The sequence below is a fragment of the Talpa occidentalis genome, unplaced genomic scaffold (assembly GCF_014898055.3).
Source record: "Talpa occidentalis isolate TD23 unplaced genomic scaffold, MPIMG_talOcc4v2.1 talOcc4.7, whole genome shotgun sequence".
Classification (NCBI taxonomy): domain Eukaryota; kingdom Metazoa; phylum Chordata; class Mammalia; order Eulipotyphla; family Talpidae; genus Talpa; species Talpa occidentalis.
The window spans coordinates 134740476-134760150 of NW_023605083.1; positions in this window are offsets into that span (position 1 = coordinate 134740476).

Below are 19675 nucleotides of genomic sequence, written 5' to 3' on the forward strand. Positions count from 1 at the left end.
ACCCCATAAATACCAAATGCACCCCCCAAATTGTGTCACCCAAACATTTCTCCAGACATCGCCTAATGTCCTGGGGACAGCAAAACAGCCTGGGGGACAGCCACGAACATGGGACGTCTTGGTCACGAGGAGAGGAAACGCAGGGACACGAAATCAATGTTTGGGTTTTGAAGTGCAAACAAGGCTGCAACTGGGGTGACGACGTCCGTCCGCGTGTGACTCAGGAGCAGGCGTCAGCACCCGCTCTGTCCACACCGGCCCTCGTCATGGGGAGGGGGGAGGCAGGGGAGGAACCGGGCAGCGCGGGGTGCCCCGACACGGAGGTTGAGTAGGTGCGTGGAGACAGACATGGAGACAGTGCCAGGGTTTCAGGGTGGGGCTCGGGGCCGGGTGCCCCATCCTGCGCAGGGAGAGCCGCTCGCAGCCGAGGTTCAAGCTGCGGGGATGGCTCCGGGCGGTTCTGCGGCTTTCCCTTGCTTGCCCGGCGGCTCCACGCAGCCTCCTGGCCGTGGCCCTCGGCCTCCACTTTCTGTCGCTTCCCGTGGCCCACGCTGTTCTCGGCTGCTGCTCCCCGTGGGCCCCTGCTGCCTGCTGTGGCTGCGCCGGCCCTCCGAGGGGGCGCTCGGACCCGCTTGCCTGTGCACCTGTCTCCCACTCTCCCAGGCCGGCACCCCAGGGTGATGGCTGGCATGAGTGGACCTGCCTGTCGTGCAGGGCACAGCCTTCCCAGGTGGCAGCCGGGCACCACCGGGCCACAGGTCCAGCTCTAGGGGCGCAGGCCGGGAGCGGGAGGCTAGCCGGGGCAGCAGGTCTGTGAAGTCTCCGGCCGAGGAGCCCACGCACAGGCAGGATCCTGGAGCAGAAACACCTCCTCCAGGGAGGTGGCAGGTGGCCTGGCACAGTGGGGGGCGCCTGGCCCTGGAAGCTTCTGCAGGTCTTGCTGCCCAGGGCCTCTGCCTGCTCCTCGGGCCGGCGTTGCCCCCCTTTGACTCAGAAGGGCCCCCATCCTGCCAGGGCGACGCAGGCAGGGCTGTGCCTCCTTCTGGGTGCGAGGGAGGGTCTGGGGGGCAGCAACCCGTGCCCAGGGTGCCCAGGAGTCCCCAGCTGGGCCTGGGCCGCTTCTCTCGCCTGCCCTCCCTGCACTCGCTCTCCTGGCCCGCCCCCCCCAGCTCTCCTAAGGGACGCGGGGGGACGTGAGATGCCCGGCCTGCGTGTGCTCATGCCCTGGCTATTTCCTTTTGGCCCTGGGCATGCGGTCATGTGCTTCCTTCCAAGGGCGGCCAGAGAGCGGGGCTGGGAACCAGCGTGCCTCCATCCCAGGCTTTTCCCAGAAGCAGCCCCCGCCGACCTTGGGGGGACCAGGGGCGGCCCCCCTCGGGGCGGCCTGGCGGGGCAGGGGTTTGTCCAGCTGCGTCTTCCTGCTGGCAGTTCCCCGCCTGGAAGCCGGGGGCGGGGGCTCGGGTTTCCCGCGCCATCCTGCTCTCCCTTCGGTGTTGGGGAGTGACGGCCACGGCCATGATGTCATCGCCTAATCCAAACAGGGGCTGCTGGGCGGCGCTGGCCGGCGGCCATGCTGAGTGCAGCACTAAATTTCATTTCAAGGCTATGATTAGGACGGTGCCCAAGAATTTCCTCACGCGCGCCTTCCCTCTCCCGATCCCATTTCCTCCTCGGCCCCTGCCTTGCCTTCGCCCCCCCCTCTCTTCTCTGGGGCCCCCTTAGGTCCCTGCAGGCTCAGCCCTGGGGTCAGCCGTGTCCCAGGACCCTCGGTGCCCGGGCCAGGGCCTCGGCACACCTGACAGCCCTTCACCCTCGTGTCCAGCTGGGTCCAGCCCTGGACCGCATGAGGGGCCACAGGGGAGGGACGGGGTTTCCAGACGCCCCACTTAACCTGAGCAGAAACGCCGGATAACAGAAGGAGCAGAGTTTGGGGTGGCTCTGGTCACCTACAAAGAGGTCAGATGGCAAGGGGACCCCACGGCAGGCCGGGGAAGGGAAGCCGCTCCAAGAGTGACCCTTCGACCCTCCCTGCCGCGGCCGGCTGGCTTCTGGACGCTCGGGTCTGGTGCTTTGAGCTCCTCCTGGCGCCCCGCGCTCTCGGCTGTGAGGGGTGGCCGGCCCACGCCCCAAGGTGGCGCTCACTCTCAGGCCCCCCACATCTCCCTGGGCCCTGGGGGCGAGGGGTTATGTAGCGGCCGCACCCCAAGGCCTGCTGCTTCTCCCAGGCTCCTGTGAACACGCTCTGTCCTGGCGTCCCCTGCCCCGGGCGCACAGTCGCCACTCCGTGTCCCCTGCATTCCCTGCTCCCCACAGGTGCTCCTCAACCTTAGGGCCTCGCCGCTGCCGTCGGTGCCCACGGGAGGGCCCTGGGGTCTGGCTGACAACATCTCCCAGCACCCGAGCTGCACTAGGCTGCCTGCGGGGGTGAGCGGGCTGGGGGCCCCCAGTGGGCCCCCCCATGGTGTCAGGCTGTGGCCTGACCGGGCAGGCAGGGGACGCGCGGGTGTGGCCTCGTGCTGGGGAGTAGCTCACGGGTCCTCCCTGCCCGCTCCTGCCCTGCAGCAAATCCTCCCCGCTGCAGCCTCGGTCTCCGCGCGGCCAGGGAGCCGCCGCCAGCGCAGGCAGCAAGGGGAGGCGCAGCGGCCACCTGGTTCCTTAGGCTCCTGGGCACCCTCGCCCCGTCCTCGCTCCAGCTCTGCTGCTCAAGGCCCCGGCTCGTCCTTTCCCCGCTCGCTCACGCGCGCCTTTCTCCCCTCGCTCATCCGGAAGCACGCACCTGCCAGCACCTGCGGGTGCCAATGGAGCCAGAGGGGCCTGAGCCTCCCCCAGGACTCTGCCCACTAGAGTGGACCCTCGGGGCGCCGGCTCCGGACAGCGGACAAGGGCAGTGCAAGGCCGGGGGCCCGGGCCGATGACACGCCGCAGAGGTTAGCCCCGACGGGGGTCTGTCCTGGACAGAGGGCTGGCTGACCGAAGGCCTGCAGCAGGGGGACGCGGGGCTCCGGGGGGCCGCCAGCCCGGCGGAGTTGGGGGCAGGGCCTGCTGTCAACGCGGCTGAGCTGAAGGTGAGCGGCAGGATGGAGACGGGCCGCAGCTGTCGTGGTGACTCAGCTGAGCAGGGTGATTGGAAACACATGTCCCGCCGAGAGGCGGGTGTTACTCAGAGCCGGGTCTGGACCACGTGGGAGTCACGGGGAGGGCCGGCGCGGCGCGGCCGCGGCCGGGAGGGGCTTCAGGGCCCCCCTTCTTGCCGCTCTGTCCCCAGCTCTGGTGGCATTCGACTTGCTATTTTAAAAAAAAAGGTTTTTATTATGAAAACTTCCACGCCCCCTCACAAGCGGCGTCGGTGCACGCCGCCCCGGCGCCCGGCCTCGGCACGGCCCAGCGTCCAGTTTTCCCTTCAGCCCCCTCCCCTCCGGCCGCTGCTTTGGAGCCAGTCCCAGCTGTCGGAGTTCATGTGTAAATATTGGAAAAACTTACTTTTGAGGGTTTACCGCCGCGTAGAAAGCGTGTTGGCCTGACTTTACAAGGGTTTATCAGAGCACAGGACTTCTCTTCGGGCAAAGTCAGCTCCCAGAATTAAGGAAGCCGGGGCCTGAGCCCCGCACGGCTCCCCCTGCCCCGCGCCTCCGGTCGCTCCCCGAGCTCAGCGCCCGCTTCCTCCCTGGGAGCCCACGCACACTGGCCTGTCCAGGGCCGAAGCTTCCCACAGGGGAGCCCGGGTGAGAGCGGCTGCGGCTGCGGAGGGCCGGACACCGGCACGGCTTGGGCCGGGAGAGCCAGGCCAATCCCCTCCCGCCCACACCAGGCGCTGGCGCCATCCACCAGCCAGCGGGCCCTGTGGGCACCCTGATAGGGCCTGCTGAGCCGCGGCTGCCCAGAGACTGGGTCCATCCCTGATGCGCCCCCTGGATGCCAGGCGGGGCGGTGGCCAGTCCCAGGAAAGTGCTTTCTTCATGATCTCAGGCCCTGGGGGTGAGCCACACAGAGGCCTCCGGCGAGTGGGGGGAGGGGGCGCCCCCGCGCTGGGGGAAGGCAAGCATGGCTCCCCACATGGGGACGGACCGAGCGTCACACAGCCCGATGGCGGGGTTGTGGGGAAACACAGCCAGATAAACACCAATAAAGTGGGCTTTATTCAGAGGCCGCGGGGAGAGCTGGGTAAGGGCACGGAGCACCCCAGGACCCCGAGGCATCCAGGCAGCCGCCCCTCACCCCTCCCTCCGTGAGCAGCTCACTCTATCGTCTGCCTCTTCCTGTCTCTCCCCCAACCCCGCTCCCTTTTAATTCAAATGCCCCCACCCAGTTCTTTCTGGGGCCCATTCTTTCTGGGGCCTCACCTCTTCTGGGGCCCATTCTTGGGAGTGTGGATTTGCTGGGCCAGCGGGGTCACCCTTGGCTACTGAGCCAATGGGGCAGACAGGGCTGGTCTATAGGACGGGTGTGCGTTGAGGCGGAGTGGGAACTTGCGCTCCCTTGGAGGGAGGCAGGCCCCCCCAAGGTGGGGGAGGGGACTGATGGGCCCTGGAGCGCCTGGTAGGCGAGACCCTTGTACCCTGGGGCCCCTCAACAGTGGTGGGGGGGCAGGCAGGGTCTGGTCTGGGGGGCGGGGCGTGGACACTCCTGGCGGATGGCCACATGCCAGCGACTTTGTGGCCTGGCCTCCTGAAGGGCCTCGTGGGGTCCCATCCCCCAGGTCCTGTGACCTCTCAAGCTTCGGGGTGGGGGTCGGAACCCCATTCAGGGTGATGAGGTTGGGGCCTGGCCTGGTTCGCGACCATGTCCCCCGCAGCTGGGAGCAGCGGCTGCCCCTGGCTTGGGTGTCACCTAGAAGGCACGTCAGGGGCTGCTGCTCTCCAATTAGCTGCCAAAGAAAATATTTTTTGCAGGTTTCCTGTGAGCTGGGAATGAAAATGTAACCCCGCAGGCTGAGCGGGGCGGGAGGCCTGCCTGTCCCGGGAGCCGGAGGGCACTGGGGCCGGGGCCTCTCAGGCATGAAAGGTCGCTGCAGGGGCCAGGAACGAGGAAGCCCACATAGAAAACGCAAGATGGCCTGACACCAGGACCGACCCCTGATGCCATCAAACCGAAACTGAAGCCATGAACAGGAGAAAAACAGCTCGGCTCCATGAGAAACAACTTTGTTCCCCTCAACCTGTCCCCTACCGCGCCCCCCCAACCCAGTTTTCCCGCCTCACCTCTCCTCACCCTATAAAAGGGACGTCTCTCCCCACAACGTGCGCGGCTTCACGGACCCCCACCCTGGGTCCGTGAGGTCCGCCCGGGGCGCAATAAATTGTCCCTTCCTCTGAGAAATTTAGCCCGGCTCTCCTCTCTCCACGGCGCCGGACCTCTCCCCGCGAACCCGGGAAGGCTGTGTCCCCGGGACCTCTCCTCGCCACTGCAGACGCCTCACATCCACCGCCGGCCTCGGTCCTTGGGGTCAGTCACCTGCCTGACCCTCTTCCCGGGGAGCCCTCGCCTCGCGCTGTCCGGCTCCTCTCCTCACCACCCCCCCCCCCCGTCGGCTGTTCCGTACACCGTGGGCCCACGTCAGCCGACTCCCGTTACACCCTGGGTCTGGGGACGCCCGTCCAGACGAGGTGCCCGAATCCTAGGCAACAACCGAGCGGTGGAGACGTCCCTCTCGCTTGTTTGCCCCCGTGCCGAAGGCCAGGACCGAATCGGGGGATGCCGTGATTCGGGGCCTGCGCCCCCGACGGCCAGATCAGGTTCGTGGGACGCTGCGTCCTGACTCTGTGCCCCCGTTAGTGGGGAAAGGAGCCGCCTTAGTCACGGGGTCCTCAAATTCCAAGCCTAGCCCGGCCACCCCCCGGGATGCCGTCTCTCAAACCTCGGTCCGTGGGGACTTGGGCCGCAGAACGCCCTAAGCGTCTGGTCTTTTATGCACCACTGCACGGCCTCAGCCTCGATTGGACAATGGCTCCCACTGGCCCAAGCGGGGCGCTTTTGACTTCTCGGCCCCTGCAGACCTAAACAATTCTGTCCCCGCCTTGGAAAATGGTCAGAGCTCCCCGAGGGCCAGGCCGTCTTTCTCCTGTGCTCCGCGCCTCCCCTCCCTCCCGAGACCCTGCCGTGCTTTCAAAGTCTCGAGCCTCCTCTCGCTCTCGCCCTCTCCGGACCCCTCTTCTGCGTTCTCTGATCCTCTAAATTCTCCATCTCCTCCGCCTCCAGCTCCCCAATCCAGCCCCCCCTCTTTCTTTTCACCTCCCAGCTGCCACCCCCCTCTCCTCTTCCCCGCCCCTTAGGGGAGAGGGTGGGACTGAAGGCGCAGGTAGCGTCCACGTCCGTTCCCTCTGTGTGATCTCTCGCAGACTGAAAAGCGTCTGGGCTCTTTCCCTAACGATCCCAGCGCCTAGACATTCTTTAGCACCTAGACCAAAGAATGTCGTCATCTTACCCAAGCCTGGGACCGGATGCGCCATGATTTACACGGCGTCCTCTCTTCCACCCCGACTCTAATAGAAGGGAACGTGTGTTTCGGTCTGCTCAAGGCCATGCAGATCAGGTCCCCTTCGCGGACACAACCATGCCCGCAGGCCCTGAAGCAGTTCCCCGCCAGGAGCCTGGCTGGGAATTCCAGCCAGGAATTGACGCGGGTCGCCGGGGCAGGCCTCACCGAGACCGTTTTCTTACCTGTCCCCCAGCTGGTCTCCAAGCGGCAGCGCGTGAACTTATAAACTTGCATAAGCTCAGAGAGATCACCCAGTCTGCCTCAGAAAACCCTCCTGCCCTCCTTAGCCGCCTGACCGAGGCGCTGCAGCCCCTTACCAGGCTTGACCCTGACCCGCTTGCAGGTGCCACAGTAGCCATTTTATATCTCAGTCGGCCCCAGACATTAGAAAGCAGCTTAAGAAGGCTGAGGACGGTCCTCAAACCCCTATCCGGGACCTGCCGAAGATGGCCTCACGGTATTTAACAAGCGGGAGGAACAGGACAGGACAGAGAGACCGGTTGTCACCACAAGGCTGAGCTTCAAGCTCGGGCCCTAGTGGCTGCCTTGAGACCGCCAGGCCCTGCTCCTCCAACGACCGCAGCGCCTGCCGCCCGACAGAGGACGACAATGGGCCCCATCGACCGCCGCTGGGAGCCGGCTTCAAGTGTGGCCTGGAGGGTCACTGGGCCAAACATTGCCCCAACCCCAGCCCTCTGCCAGGACCCTGCCCCATCTGTGGGGTCCAGGGTCACTGGAAAAGTGACTGTCCCTCCACGCCTGGCCGTGGTGGGCCAGTCCTCCCAGCCCCTGCAGCCCTGCCGCCGGCGGTCTTGGGTTTGGCGGCTGAGGACTGACGAGGCCCAGACTCGTCGACCCCGATAACCTTCGAGGAGCCCAGGGTGACGGTCAAGGTAGCAGGTGAGCCCATCTCCTGTTTGGTCGACACGGGGGCCACCTTCTCTGTCCTCCCCTCCTGTTCCGGTCAGACTTACCCTTCTCAGATCTCGGCCACGGGAGTGGACGGCCAGCCCTCTCCGCCTCAAGCTGCTGGCCCCATCCCTTGCCCAACAGACAGCAAGGCCTTAGTTCACTCCCTCCTAGTCCTGCCGTCTTGCCCCACGCCACCCCTGGGTCGCAACCTCCTGACCAAACTCGGGGCGACTCTCTCACGGTTCCGAGACCCTAGCGCAGCTCTCACCCTCCCGCTGCTCCAGACATCTCCTAACCCTCCTCAGTACTCCTCGCTGTCTCCTTCCACTGTCGCCCCCCTGGCCTGGCCTACCTCTACGCCGGCTGTGGCCACTCACCACCCCTACAGAGTGGCCATGGGCAACCCAGGGCACCCAGACCAATTCTATACACAGCCTCCCGGCTCACTCGAGTCCCTTCCCAGCCCCCTTGGTTAGAAGTTGCAGGACAACCTCCTTCTGCTTTACAACCTCAGCTGCAACCTCTTAAATCGGAATGAAAGTTATTGCAAAGACAAAGACTTCTCCAGAACTCCGGATCCCACAAAAACTTGAGGAACCTGTTTTTTTCATCCACAGATGATAAAGAACAACCGCAGCCATATGCCTGGGCACCCTGGGGGCCCCCTTGTGTCCTCCTCTACCGGCCTCCCAGGAATCCCACCTGAGCGAGCCCCGTCTACTTGCCCCACCTGGATCTGAGTCTCAGCTGTCCCCTGCTAGACCTGACTCTCCAGAGCCACCGGTTCTGACGCCCCAGGTGGTAAAACGTGTGGGCTGCAAGGAGCAGCTGGAGAGGCTCTCGAGCTCCCCTTAAGAAAGACTCGGGGACCAGTGGATTAGAATCCAAGCGGGACTCTCCGAGGTGGACAGAGCTTATTCACGGACCAGCCCTCCCCCACCACGGACCTGCTCAGCTGGAAAATCCGCATGTCGCACGTCGTCCTACTCCAGGAAGCCCCAGGCCATGATCCATCCCAGTCCCGCAGCGAGCACGCCTGGGGTCCAGCGTCCCCTGGAAACTTCTGCGGCTTGGGATTCTCGCACAGTGTCAGCCCAGCTGGAATTCCCCCTTTTAAATATCCTCTCCAGACGGGGAGCCCACCCCACCTCCGCCCCCGATTCAAACCCTGCAGGGTGACCTTAGCCTAATGGAAACATTAATATCGCCCAGCAGATGCAGGCTGTGGACACCGATCTCTGCCGGTTACATCCCCGGGCAGGGGACGGAAAGCCGCAGGGGCTGCCCACCTCACATCTGTGTTTCTCGTCCTTGTGCAGATGGCGGTGAATCCCTCCTGACACCAGGGTTCTGCTAAGTCTGGTAAATGCAAGTGAGGTATGTGTGTGTTTGAAAAAAGCAATGTATTGACGATGGATATTCCGAAGGGCCTTGGGATAACTAAAGCAGGCTGGGGAAATGGACTGGTATTAGAAGGGGAGAAAGCAAAAGAAAGTGTTGAAGGTCTGAGAGAGATTTTGGTGAGAAATCGTGTGTACTCAGGTGTCTCCCCCCCTCCCAACACATTCATGGGCTTGCTCATCTCACCAGCAAAACCCCCTCTGGCTGACGCTTCATCAGCCGAAGCTGGGGCCAGGATTACCAGACCTGGACCAGCTCTCCCGACTGCCACGGATCCTGCCCCTAGCAGGCCTGGCGATCCTGATCATGCTTTGTTTCCACACCCTGTTTTCCCCGCTTTGTCCGGGCAAAGCTCTCTGAGAGGAGCTCCTCTCCCAATCCTCGACTCTCCATCCTGCTAGGCCTCTCGGATGTTCCACTCCCTAACGCAGATAACACTCTCTTCTTGCTGTGGTGGACACCATCACCAGTCGGACAACGGACCTGCCGTTATCTCAGAGATTACTCCACAGGTGTTCTCCTCCCTGGGCATCACCTGGAAACCACACATTCCCTCCCGACCGCAATCCCTGGTAAGGTAGAACGGGTCAGCAGCGTTGCCAGAGACCACCTAACCAAACTCTCCACTGAGCCTTGCAAATCCTGGGTGGAGCTGCTCCCACTGGCTTTAATGCACCTCCAAGCAACCCCCTGTGGCCCCTTGTTCCTGAGCCCCTTTGAACGGATGTATGGCAGACCTCCTCTTACTAACCATGAGCTCCCCGCCCAACCTACACCATGGGCTGCATGTTTTCCATACTTCTCTTTGCTCAGACAGCTGCTCCGAGAACACGCAGGCCGCTATCTGCCACAACCTGTGCCTCCGTCCCCTGATGCGCCTGTCACCCTGCTGTACCCTGGAGACCAGGTTCTTGTGAAAGCCATCTCTCCAAAACCACTTCAGCCAAGGTGGACGGGTCCACACACGATCATCCTGACTACACCAACGGCTGTCAAGGTCTTGGGCAACACATCCTGGCATCACCTGTCCAGGGTCAAACGGGTCCCTGTGGACAAGCAGTATGTATGCGAGCACTTGGGCCCAACTCAGGTACGCATCTGCGCCCCTGGCCCAGGTTCCACTCAGCCTACAAAGTAGAGGCCCTCTGACTCTCCCTCCTCTGTTTCTTTTTATTTATTTATTGACACAAGCAGTGGGTACAGTCAGAAGCGCGGGAGGGTGAGAGGATTCACCAGAGCCAGAGCGGGGAGCAGAGCAGGCAGAAGGACCGAAGGACACTGCTGAGGGGAGCAGCGGGCGGCAGGAGAGGTCTGTGCGCCATGTGGGACCCTCGCCGGTGGCCGGGGATCGAACCAGCACTGCTGAGGCTGCGGGCAACTTCGCAGCCCAGCGCTCAACCGCTGTGCCACCAGGGGAGGCGCTCCCTCCTGTTTCTAATCCCATCTCTTACAGCCACTTCCCATTCTGTCTATGCCTGGCAATTCCAGATCAGCACAGCCTTGGGAAAGGTATTGCCACTCGTAGGGCCTCTGATCCTAATCTCCTTATTTTCTCTTTTTGCCCTATGCCTACTCCGTTTCATCCAACACTGGATCCAATAAATGTCCCGCACCACCTCTAACCAACTCCTTCTCCACCCATATTCTCGCGTCCCTGCAGAAGACCGTCATCACCAGGCCTGAGCCCCCACCCTGGTCTTCACCCCCTTCCAGCAGGAAGTAGCCAAAGAAAGAACTGTCGCCCCTTTTCCTGTCAACAAGGCACAGCTGGGCTGCCAGTCGTGGTGGCCATGGCGGGCCAGGTGGGCAGAGTGGCCAAGGGTGGAGGAGGCTGGGAACCGGGCAAAGAGCAGGGTTGTTGGAAACACGTAGGCTCTAGGGCGGCAAATGGGACGACTCAGACTGACCCTGAATATTACCCAAGAGGAATGTGCTAGAAATGGCTTCTTGAAGGGGACTGTGTTAAAATAAACACACAGAACAACACCAAAATCTTCTATAAGCTACAGACTTCGGGCTGAATTTTAAAAGCTCACATTACCAGAATAATAATAATATGAACAACCCACATATACTCGAAAAGAACCTGCCCATGCTCTGGCATCTAGCAACCATTTTTAATTTATATACACTCAAGTGGATTCACATGTGTGAAGCCTGTGTGCAGACAGTGTCGATGCTGTCTGCAGCTGCCTTCCTAACCCCACGACGGCGTCACGGACAGCTGTTACCTGTCTCCCCGCGGCGCCCCTTCCCACGCCTGCCGCCGGGGGACGCAGGTGCTCCAGGGAGGCAGGGCCAAGTTGCCAACGGCAGGTCCAGGGATGGTCCTTGGAGCTCCCAGTCCCAAAGAGTGAGCAGGTGTCCCCAGCCGTTGCTATGGTGAAATACCCTCAGGAGGCTCTGATTGGCCGGGCGTGGACCCTATGCCCATCTCTGGGCCAATCACAACGGCCAGCGGGACGAGGGCTCTGACTGGCCAGCCTGTGCCACATGCCCAGGCTGTGCCCAGGAGGCCGCGCCGGGGAGGGATGCCAAGCAGGCAAAAGCGGCTTCTTCCAGTGCAGACTAGCGGAGCTGAGATGCATGTGGCAGGACCGCCCGGCCACGCAGTGGGTCTGGGACTTGAGGGCCTCACCCTGAAGAGGCGTGTAACTTTGGGGAAACCCCAGAATCCTCAAAGCCCAATTGATGAAAGGCTAGATGTCAAGAGTGAGACAAATGCAGCAGGAGGACACACCTGGGCCCAGGTGCCACTCCCTCCGCACGGTGGCCAGTCCCTGCCCTCCTCTGACGGAGCCTCCTTGTCCTGCACGTGGAGATGGTGACGCTTACCAGGCCGCCTGGGAGGCTTGGATCCAACCCGGGGGTCCATCAGAGGCCGTGGACACACAAGACGTGGTCCGGACGCACAATGGCGTATTATCCAGCCATGAAATGGTGACTCACTGGCACATGCTCACCAGGGCTGAGCCTTGAAACACGCTCGGGGGAGAAGGTGACGTCACCGACACGCGGGCCACGGCGCCGTCCCTGGCGGGGGCCAGCACACACATCTGCAGAGAGAGCGTGGTCAGTGTGGCCTGGCCTCGAGGGAGGGCCCGGGGACTGAGGGGCACAGGGCCTCTTTTTGAAGTGCTGAGCATGTTTTCAAACTACCTGAGTGTGCGAGAAGCTGGAGGGTCGCAGGCTCGAGGCGGGCACGGTGTGGAGTGGGCTGGGTCTCCTCCGAGCTGCTGGAAACAAGCAGATTGGGGGTGGGGGTGGGGCCTTGAAGGCTGCCTTGAGTGAGACAGTCAGGAGAAGGGCAGAGGGGCCAGCCTGGCTGTGGGCAGGGTCTGCTGGGGGCCCAGAGCACCTTGAAGAGTTCACAGGAGGAGGAGGCGGGGGACCCCATGAGAGCCGGCACAGAGGTCGGCTCAAGAGGAGCCAGGTCTCTGTCCCCTTCAGGAAGGGACACACAGGGCATGTCTGTGTGCCAGCCGGGGGACACGGGAGCGGCACGTGGCCACCTCTGTCCACTGCAGCCGGCCAGCCGCTCCCTTCCCTGACAGACCCCACACGTCCGTCACCTCAGCCAGGCCGCGAGGGCCAGCGGGCCCACTGTGAGGTAAGGTCTTCACGGGACTCCCACGGCACATAGCTGGGGTCTCTGGGGCTACCCAAGAGGCAGGGAAGCCCTAACCCACAGAACCTCTCCGGCCCAGAACCGGGGATCCGTGGCGGGGCTGGAGCTCTGAGGCGCCGGGACAGGACGGCCGATGACGCGCTCTGCCGTTAACGGAGACGCGAGTCTACACGAGTTTGCAGTCGGGGGAGGCTGGGGAGAGCCAGAGGAACAAGAAAATAGCACGCAATTGTGTTTTCGCTTACACAGATTAATAAGTTACCGCTGAAAACACGTTTTCCCGGTTAGCGGGGAGCACGTGCACAGACGCGCACAAGCCAGCTCGTCCTCAGAGAACAGGAGTCAGTTCTGGGAAGTTCTGTTTGCAGAACTTCTAACATCCTGGAACTCCACGTGCAGAATAAACAGGTGCTCCCCAAAGAGTCCAGCTCCCTTCACGGTGGCGGGCTCCCAAGACACCCCCCTTTTGGGTTTTTTTTTTTTTTTTTTTTTATAGAGGCATGCTTTATTTATTTGTTTGCTGGTTTGTTTGTTTGTTTTTTTGTTTATACATGCACTGGGTACAGTCAGAAGCGCGGGAGGGTGAGAGAATTCACCAGAGCCAGAGCGGGGAGCAGAGCAGGCAGAAGGACCGAAGGACACTGCTGAGGGGAGCAGCGGGCGGCAGGAGAAGTCTGCGCGCCATGTGGGACCCTCCTCTGGTGGCCGGGGAGCAGCCAGGGATCGAACCGGCGCCGCAGAGGCCGCGGGCAGCTTCGCAACCCAGCGCTCAACCGCTGCGCCACCGGGGAAGGCCCCCCTTTTGGTTTTTAAAGCCGAGTAAGCTTAACTAGTTTGGGCGAAGCCTGTAGGAATCTTTCGGTGCGGTGTTTTCAGTGACGCGGCGACTCCCGCATGAATGTCATAGAAGGGGTCTCTCGGAACCAACTGGAACCCAAGCGGCCGCCAGCCCTTTTAGAAACAAGAACGTGATATTTGGACTAGATTCCCAAGACGTCCAGCTAATACGCTGCCGCAGACGACAGCCACTCCAGGCAACACGGCGCGTGGGCTCAGGTGCCTTACGACCAACGTGAACATTTTGTGGCGACAAAACAAATGGCTCAAGCACACAGGCAGAAACAAAAACTTCTTTTTGGAAGGTAACATCCATAGAGTTGGGGTTCCTTCTTCAGGGTGGGGTAAGCTCCCACACATGCAGGGGGCGTGTACCAGACCCAGCTTCTAGAAGGAGTTCTGCACAGGCCTGTGTCTCAGCCTTTACGGTGCCCCAAGTTTTCCTGGTTTCAGTTCCTTTCAGTGCCCCCCAGGCAGAGCATGACACTGAGCAGCCGTGAGGGTAGGGGGCGTCGGGTCTATCTGGCTACTTCCTGCGGGGAGGGCCGGAGGAGGGCAGGGCAGCCGGCTTGGAGCGGGTCTGTCCAGGGGCCCAATATGCAGTCAGTGGACTGGAGACACCTACAAGCTGAAGGTTTGTAGCTTTTAACCTGCGGGAGACAAAACTAACCAAGAGGTTTAGAATGCAAAGGCCAAAGAGAAGGGCAGGCGGGAGGATGGCAAGGGGCCCCATCAAGGTGTGAGTGAATTCTGGAGTGTCCTCGAAGGCAGAAAGAACCCGGGAGTCTGCATCCTGCAGGTCCAGGACCGAAAAGATCTTCGTGTCTCGTGGCACCTGAGACAGCAACGTACAGGGGTTTGGCACGCCAGGGTGCAGGGGAATGGCAGCTGGTTAATTGGTCTTTGGTCTTGAACCAGACGCCAAGAGCCATTTGGCTTTTTTACCCCCAGGACAGGAGGGTTGCACGGGCCAGAGCAGGGACCAGCAGACCCTGGTGTTTTCAAGTGTTGATTATGTCAGAAAGGCCTGTTTTTGCCTCTGAGCTCAGTGAATATTGCTTTTGGCGGGGATATGGTCCTCCCGGTTCTAACTTGATTTTAATGGGCGTGCTGGAAACTGCTGTCCCCACCTAGGACCCGCCGGCCAGACCGATGGGGCAATTCTTACAATTACAGGCACAATAAGGGGGCCTCCGGGAGCGGCCGGCTGTCCTGGCTGGCGAACACAACGTGAAGCCCCCACTTTGGCCAAGATCCCTCAGCCCAGAGCGAGGTCAGGCACTCAGGGACCACCAGGAAGGCATGTGGAAAACAAAAGGAGTCCCAGAGGCACCCCAAAGTGGGGGGGGGGGGGCGTAAAATACCTGGTGATAGTTTTTCCGGCGACCCCTTCACTGCCACCCCACTAGATGTTCACGGTGAGGAGCAAGGTTGGAGGACAGAGCACGTGGCCCCGTCTCCAGCAGCAAGTCTGCCCCATGGCCTCTGCCTCACGGCGGGCCCCAGGCACTGAAGATGAGCCAGAGAGGGCAGGGGTGGCCGGAGCCTTTGGGGCGCGTCAGAGTTCGGAGCGGGCCCGCCCGGTTTCTGCAGCCGAGGACAGCCCCTTCTCCAGCCGTTACCCTGACATTCGGGGCGCGGCCTCAGAAGAGGCGGCCGGCTGTCCGGAGCCCATCTCTTGGCCGGGTGCTGTCTTTGGAAATGCCCTGTGCGGCCGCCCTGACAGCACCTCGCTCCTCCCTGAGGTTCTGCGCGGCCACCGGGGCCTCCGCCTGGACACGGGCCCTGTGGGTCTTCTCCTGTGTCTCCTGGTCCCTGCGTAAGAGGCCCGGGGGGCAACAGTCAGGAGATTCTCCAGTGACTGCCGAGGGCCTACGGCCAAGTTTTGTAATTTTCTCCTGATACCAGGGGCTGCCTGTAGCGTACGTTTATCTTTCAGTGAGGTCTGGCGCTCGCAGGACGCGGGTCTGCGTCTGTGCATTTACGCGGGGCCTCCCCCTGGCCCAGGAACACCGCGGGCCTCTCGTCCTTTATTTTTTTTGAATTTGCAAGAACATGTGAGTCTTATTATTAAAGTCTTAGCCGGGGTCTACGCTCCCAGCACTCAGGGAGGATTTGGGTAAAGGCCCCAGGAAAGTGGAAGCTTCCAGGCCCAGGTGGCGCAGTGCTTCTGTGGGTCCTCGCCCGGAACCCCATTCAGCCCGAAGGCCTCCCTGTATTTGTTCTTGGCTGGTCCTCTCCAGACCGGCCTCAGCCCCTCCCACGGGCTGGGTGCCCCCGCGCCCCCACACAGCTGGTAGCTGTTACTGCCAGCCCAGAGGTCCTCCCCAAGGCCTGGCTCTGCCCGTCTCTCCTTGGGCGGCAGCTCTTCCAGGGCCCGGCTGGCCCTCCTCTCCTGGGCCCCCTCACCCCCAAGACTCCTCCCCGCGCACCCTCCTCATTTGGTGTGAGAGCAGGTGCTGGGCTGGGCCAGCTGACCAGTCCCTGGGGCTTTGGAGTCCAGGTACCCTGACGGTCACAGGGCAGCTAACTGCTCCCCGGTTTCGCCTTGGCCAGAGGGCATCCCCCAGCCAAGGGCGCTCAGGACTGCACTTAAACCAACACAGCACGCCACGGGCCCCCCACTGGGTAAGTAAACGCAGGGGCCAGGTTCCGGCAACCCACAGCCTAGAAACACCCCCCCCCTACCCCCGTGCCAAGACCAGGAGAACCCCACCTAGAAGAGCTGAGCTTTTTAGTGCCCTAACAGCCCCCCCAAGACTGCCTGGCTGCAGGGTGGGCTCAGCGCCAGGAGGGGCCAGCTCCCCTATTCTCTTCCTCTGTGAACCCCAATCACTGCAAAGTCTGAAGCCCAATGAGCAACACTGCCTATAATTGGAAGGGGGTAGGGGAGAAGCTTCGGTCTGGGCCCCGGAGATGCTGCTTCTCTAACCCGGGGTGAGACCCCGAGGGCTGGCGGTGCCCCTGGGGGAGGCAGACACCCTGCTTAGACTGACGTTTGGCCCCAAATTCACATGTTGAAAAATTCATAGCTTGGGTGTTAGGAGGGGCCTCTGGGAGGGCCTGGGCGTGGAAGCTGGCAAGGAGAGCCGGGGAGCTCCCTCCCCACCCCGCCACGTGTTGATGAGCCTGAAGGGCTTCCACCACACCCGATCCCGGCCTTCAGCCCCAGAGCCCCAGGACCGCGGGTCTGTGTGCGGGTCCTGCCCCACATGGCAGGCCGAGCCCGGTATCGCTGTGGGGCAGACTAAGGGCATCCTGCACCCCGGCGGCTCCAGGCACCCCCTCCTCTATTTCTGCCGCGGCCCTGGAGACAGACTTTCCTGACCACGGTGCAAAGACGGGGACCCCTCCCGGGTCACACAGCTCGAGGGAGGTCAGGCCTGAGCTGCGACTCCTGGGCCACGTTTTGCCTGGAGCCCAGGGGTCCCCACGCCGGTGGGGTGGCGGCTGCAGAGGGAGTGGCAGGTGCCACGGTGGCTGCCAGGGGCTCCGCTTGGATTTGCTGCTTTGAAATGGGCACATTTACAATGCCCTCCTGCTGGAATTGATTTCGCAGGGCTGGCCTGAGCGAGCGGGTGGGAGGGAGGGGCCTCCCCGCAGGCGGGCAGGGGGCCCCAGCGCTGAACAGGGAGCGTCCCGGGAGATGGCACAGGCAAAAGCAGCCCTGGTCACCAGCGCCACCCCCAAGTCTGCGTTGCCAAGGCAACGCTGCTCCGCCACCCGTCCCCGCGGTCTGCAGTGACTGGAGGGAAAAGCCTCTCACAGACTCCTTAAGAAGGGCTGAGGCTGGTAATGGGGAGCAGCTGCTCACGGCCCTCCCTGCCTCTGCGGGGCAGACACCAGCCTGCACCTCCCCACCCTGGGCACCCTTCTGTCCACCCCCAGCCCCCCCGCCTGCAGTGGAAAGGGGACCAAGGGGACCCGGTCAGAATGGGCCGTGGGGGTATGACCTTGTGATGTCATAAGTCGTACATCAGGCCTTTGCCCTGGTTCCTGGCACGAGACTATATAACACCCTTGGGGTTCCCTGCAGGCTGGGGAGCGTATTTCGGTGCTCCTGGGGACCCCCTCCACCACACCTGAGGCGTGTTATTGAGGGGGCTCTAGGCCCAGGGCCCCCACCCTGTGATTTGCAGCTGGGACCGCTGGGCCCGTCTCTGACCTCTGACCTCTGGGCAGGGGCGGGCTGGGGCGGGGTCAGTCCCCAGGGGCCGATGGGTCTGTCAAACATCCTGTGTTACGGAGCTGCCGTGAAGCCCCTCAGGGTGGGGGTTGGTGACGCGTGGGGGTGCAGCGGGGAGGCGGGGAACTGCGCGCCTCCCCCTGGGCCTGCACGTCCTGAGAGTCAGCGGGTGACAGGGAGCTGCTCCCCTGCGTCCTGCGGCCCACCCTGGCGTCTCATGAACCTGAGGAGGGGGCCGTTGGGGAGCCCCCAGGACTGAGATCGGCGTTTGGAGGGGGGACGGCCCCCACAAGGGGTGCCTGAGCCCTCACCCCCAGCAGCTACCCATGAACAAGGCGTTTGCTGGGAAAAGCTGTCTCTGCAGTGGGGATCAAGGGTCACTGGGGGTGCAGGGTGTCCGCGCTCAGGGCCTGGCGTCCTCGTAGGAGAAGCTCAGGGAGAAGCGACACAGGGACACACCGGAGGCAGCCGCGTGGAGACGGGCCGAGGCGCGGGTGTGGCCAGCCAAGGACCGCTGGCCACCCTGGAGCTGGACGGAGCGGGCAGGGGCCGCAGAGCCTCCGGGGGAGCAGCCCCGCCCGACCTCAGGCGTCTGGTCTCGGGCAGTGTGAGACCCAACGCATGTTGTTTTCTGCCCCCGGCCCCGCGAAGCTCGCACACGCCTGGCTGCCCGCCTCCCGGGGAAGGGGCTGCGTGCAGGCCTGGGCGTGAGGGGTGCAGGGCAGCCCAGACCTGGGGCGCAGGCACCAGGGAGCTTTTGGTCATCTCTGGGGGCTCGGGGGCTGATAAGGAGTGGTGACCCAGCCCCAAGCTCTCCCTGTCTTGGGGCGTGCGAGGGCGCAGAGTCCTGGGTGTCCAACCCCGTGGACGGGCTGACCCCGCCTTCCCAACACCCCACCCAAGGCCCACCCTCCTTCATGTGGCCTCTGCCCCACTGGCTGCAGAGGCCTCCCTCAGGACAGAGCCCACTGCCTCTCCCCGCCCAGGGGCTGCGCCCGTCCACCCGCCTCCCCTCTCCTGGGGGGCGGCACTCTGGCGTCCGCCTGCCTCCCGGGCCCTGTGGGCAGAGGCCTCCGTGCTGCTCCCGGGACGGCTGGGCCCACCCGCCTGGCCTTGCTTCCAGCAGCCCCGGAGGCACGGGAGCGGGAGGAGGCTCCGCATTCTTTCCTGATATTTTGCAACAGCCCCAGGCTTGGCCCCGGCCCCTGGCGCCCCCCCAGAGACATTCTTTCAGAGGATCAGCTGCTGCCACATCGAACCTTTTCCGTCCAGCTCCCACGGGGCCTGGGCCACATGGCTGGGACCAGGGAGTCGCCGTGAATTCCAGCCATGTCAGGGAGTCGTGAGCATGTTGGTGTGGGGCTCTGGCCCCGACCTGGGGTGTGTGTGTCTGTGTCGGGGGTCCCGAGCAGTGCAGACTGCTTTTCAAAGCCCTTTCATTGCACAAGGGATGCGCTCAAAGCGGAAGGGTGAGCAGTGAGTCCCTCCTGAGCACAAGTACTGACCCTGTCACATGCTTCTCACCCCCAATTGGGGCACCCCAAACCTGTGGCAGAAAGGATGGGGTTCCCTGCGTCCTCAGTCATGGGGGGAGGGGCAGGGAAGTGGAGACCCAGAGGTGTTCAAGTAGGTTTGCTGCTCGACCGCGTGTCTCATGGACATTGTGTCTGAGAGACACCTCAGGTCAGTACCTGGGGCCCGCGGAGTCCTTTTGAACAGCCGTGTAATATTCCACGCCTGTAATGACTCCCTTCCTCGGAGCAGCAGAGTCTGTTTCCTGCTGCAGGAAACCTGCTGTGGCCGGAGCTGAGAGGGCCAGGGGCTGCTGTGGACAGCTTCTGGGGCCTGGTGTTGGGACAGCAAGGCGGGAACGGCTTGCGTGCTTGTGGGAGTGGGGGAGGGCCAAGGTGGCGGCTGTGGCCAGGGGCCCACGGGTGAGGCATTGAGCATGTCTGTGCAGGGGGTTGTGGCTTCAGTTCCAGCCTGACCACTGGGCCTGACCACCGGGCCTGACCACTGGGCCTGGCTGTGACCGGGAGGAAAGGGAGTCTCCTAACCTGCGGCTGCTGGTGTGCGCCGAGCCCGGGCCCCAGGGGCCTCGCACCACAGGCCACTGCGATCCATTTGCACCTGACCCCTCACCTGGCACGGTCTGGTGCCCTGGGCAGCCGAGGGCTCCGGGATGGCGGCTGGTGGTCACCTTCTACCCAAGGACGCGACGCCCGCCATCCGGCCT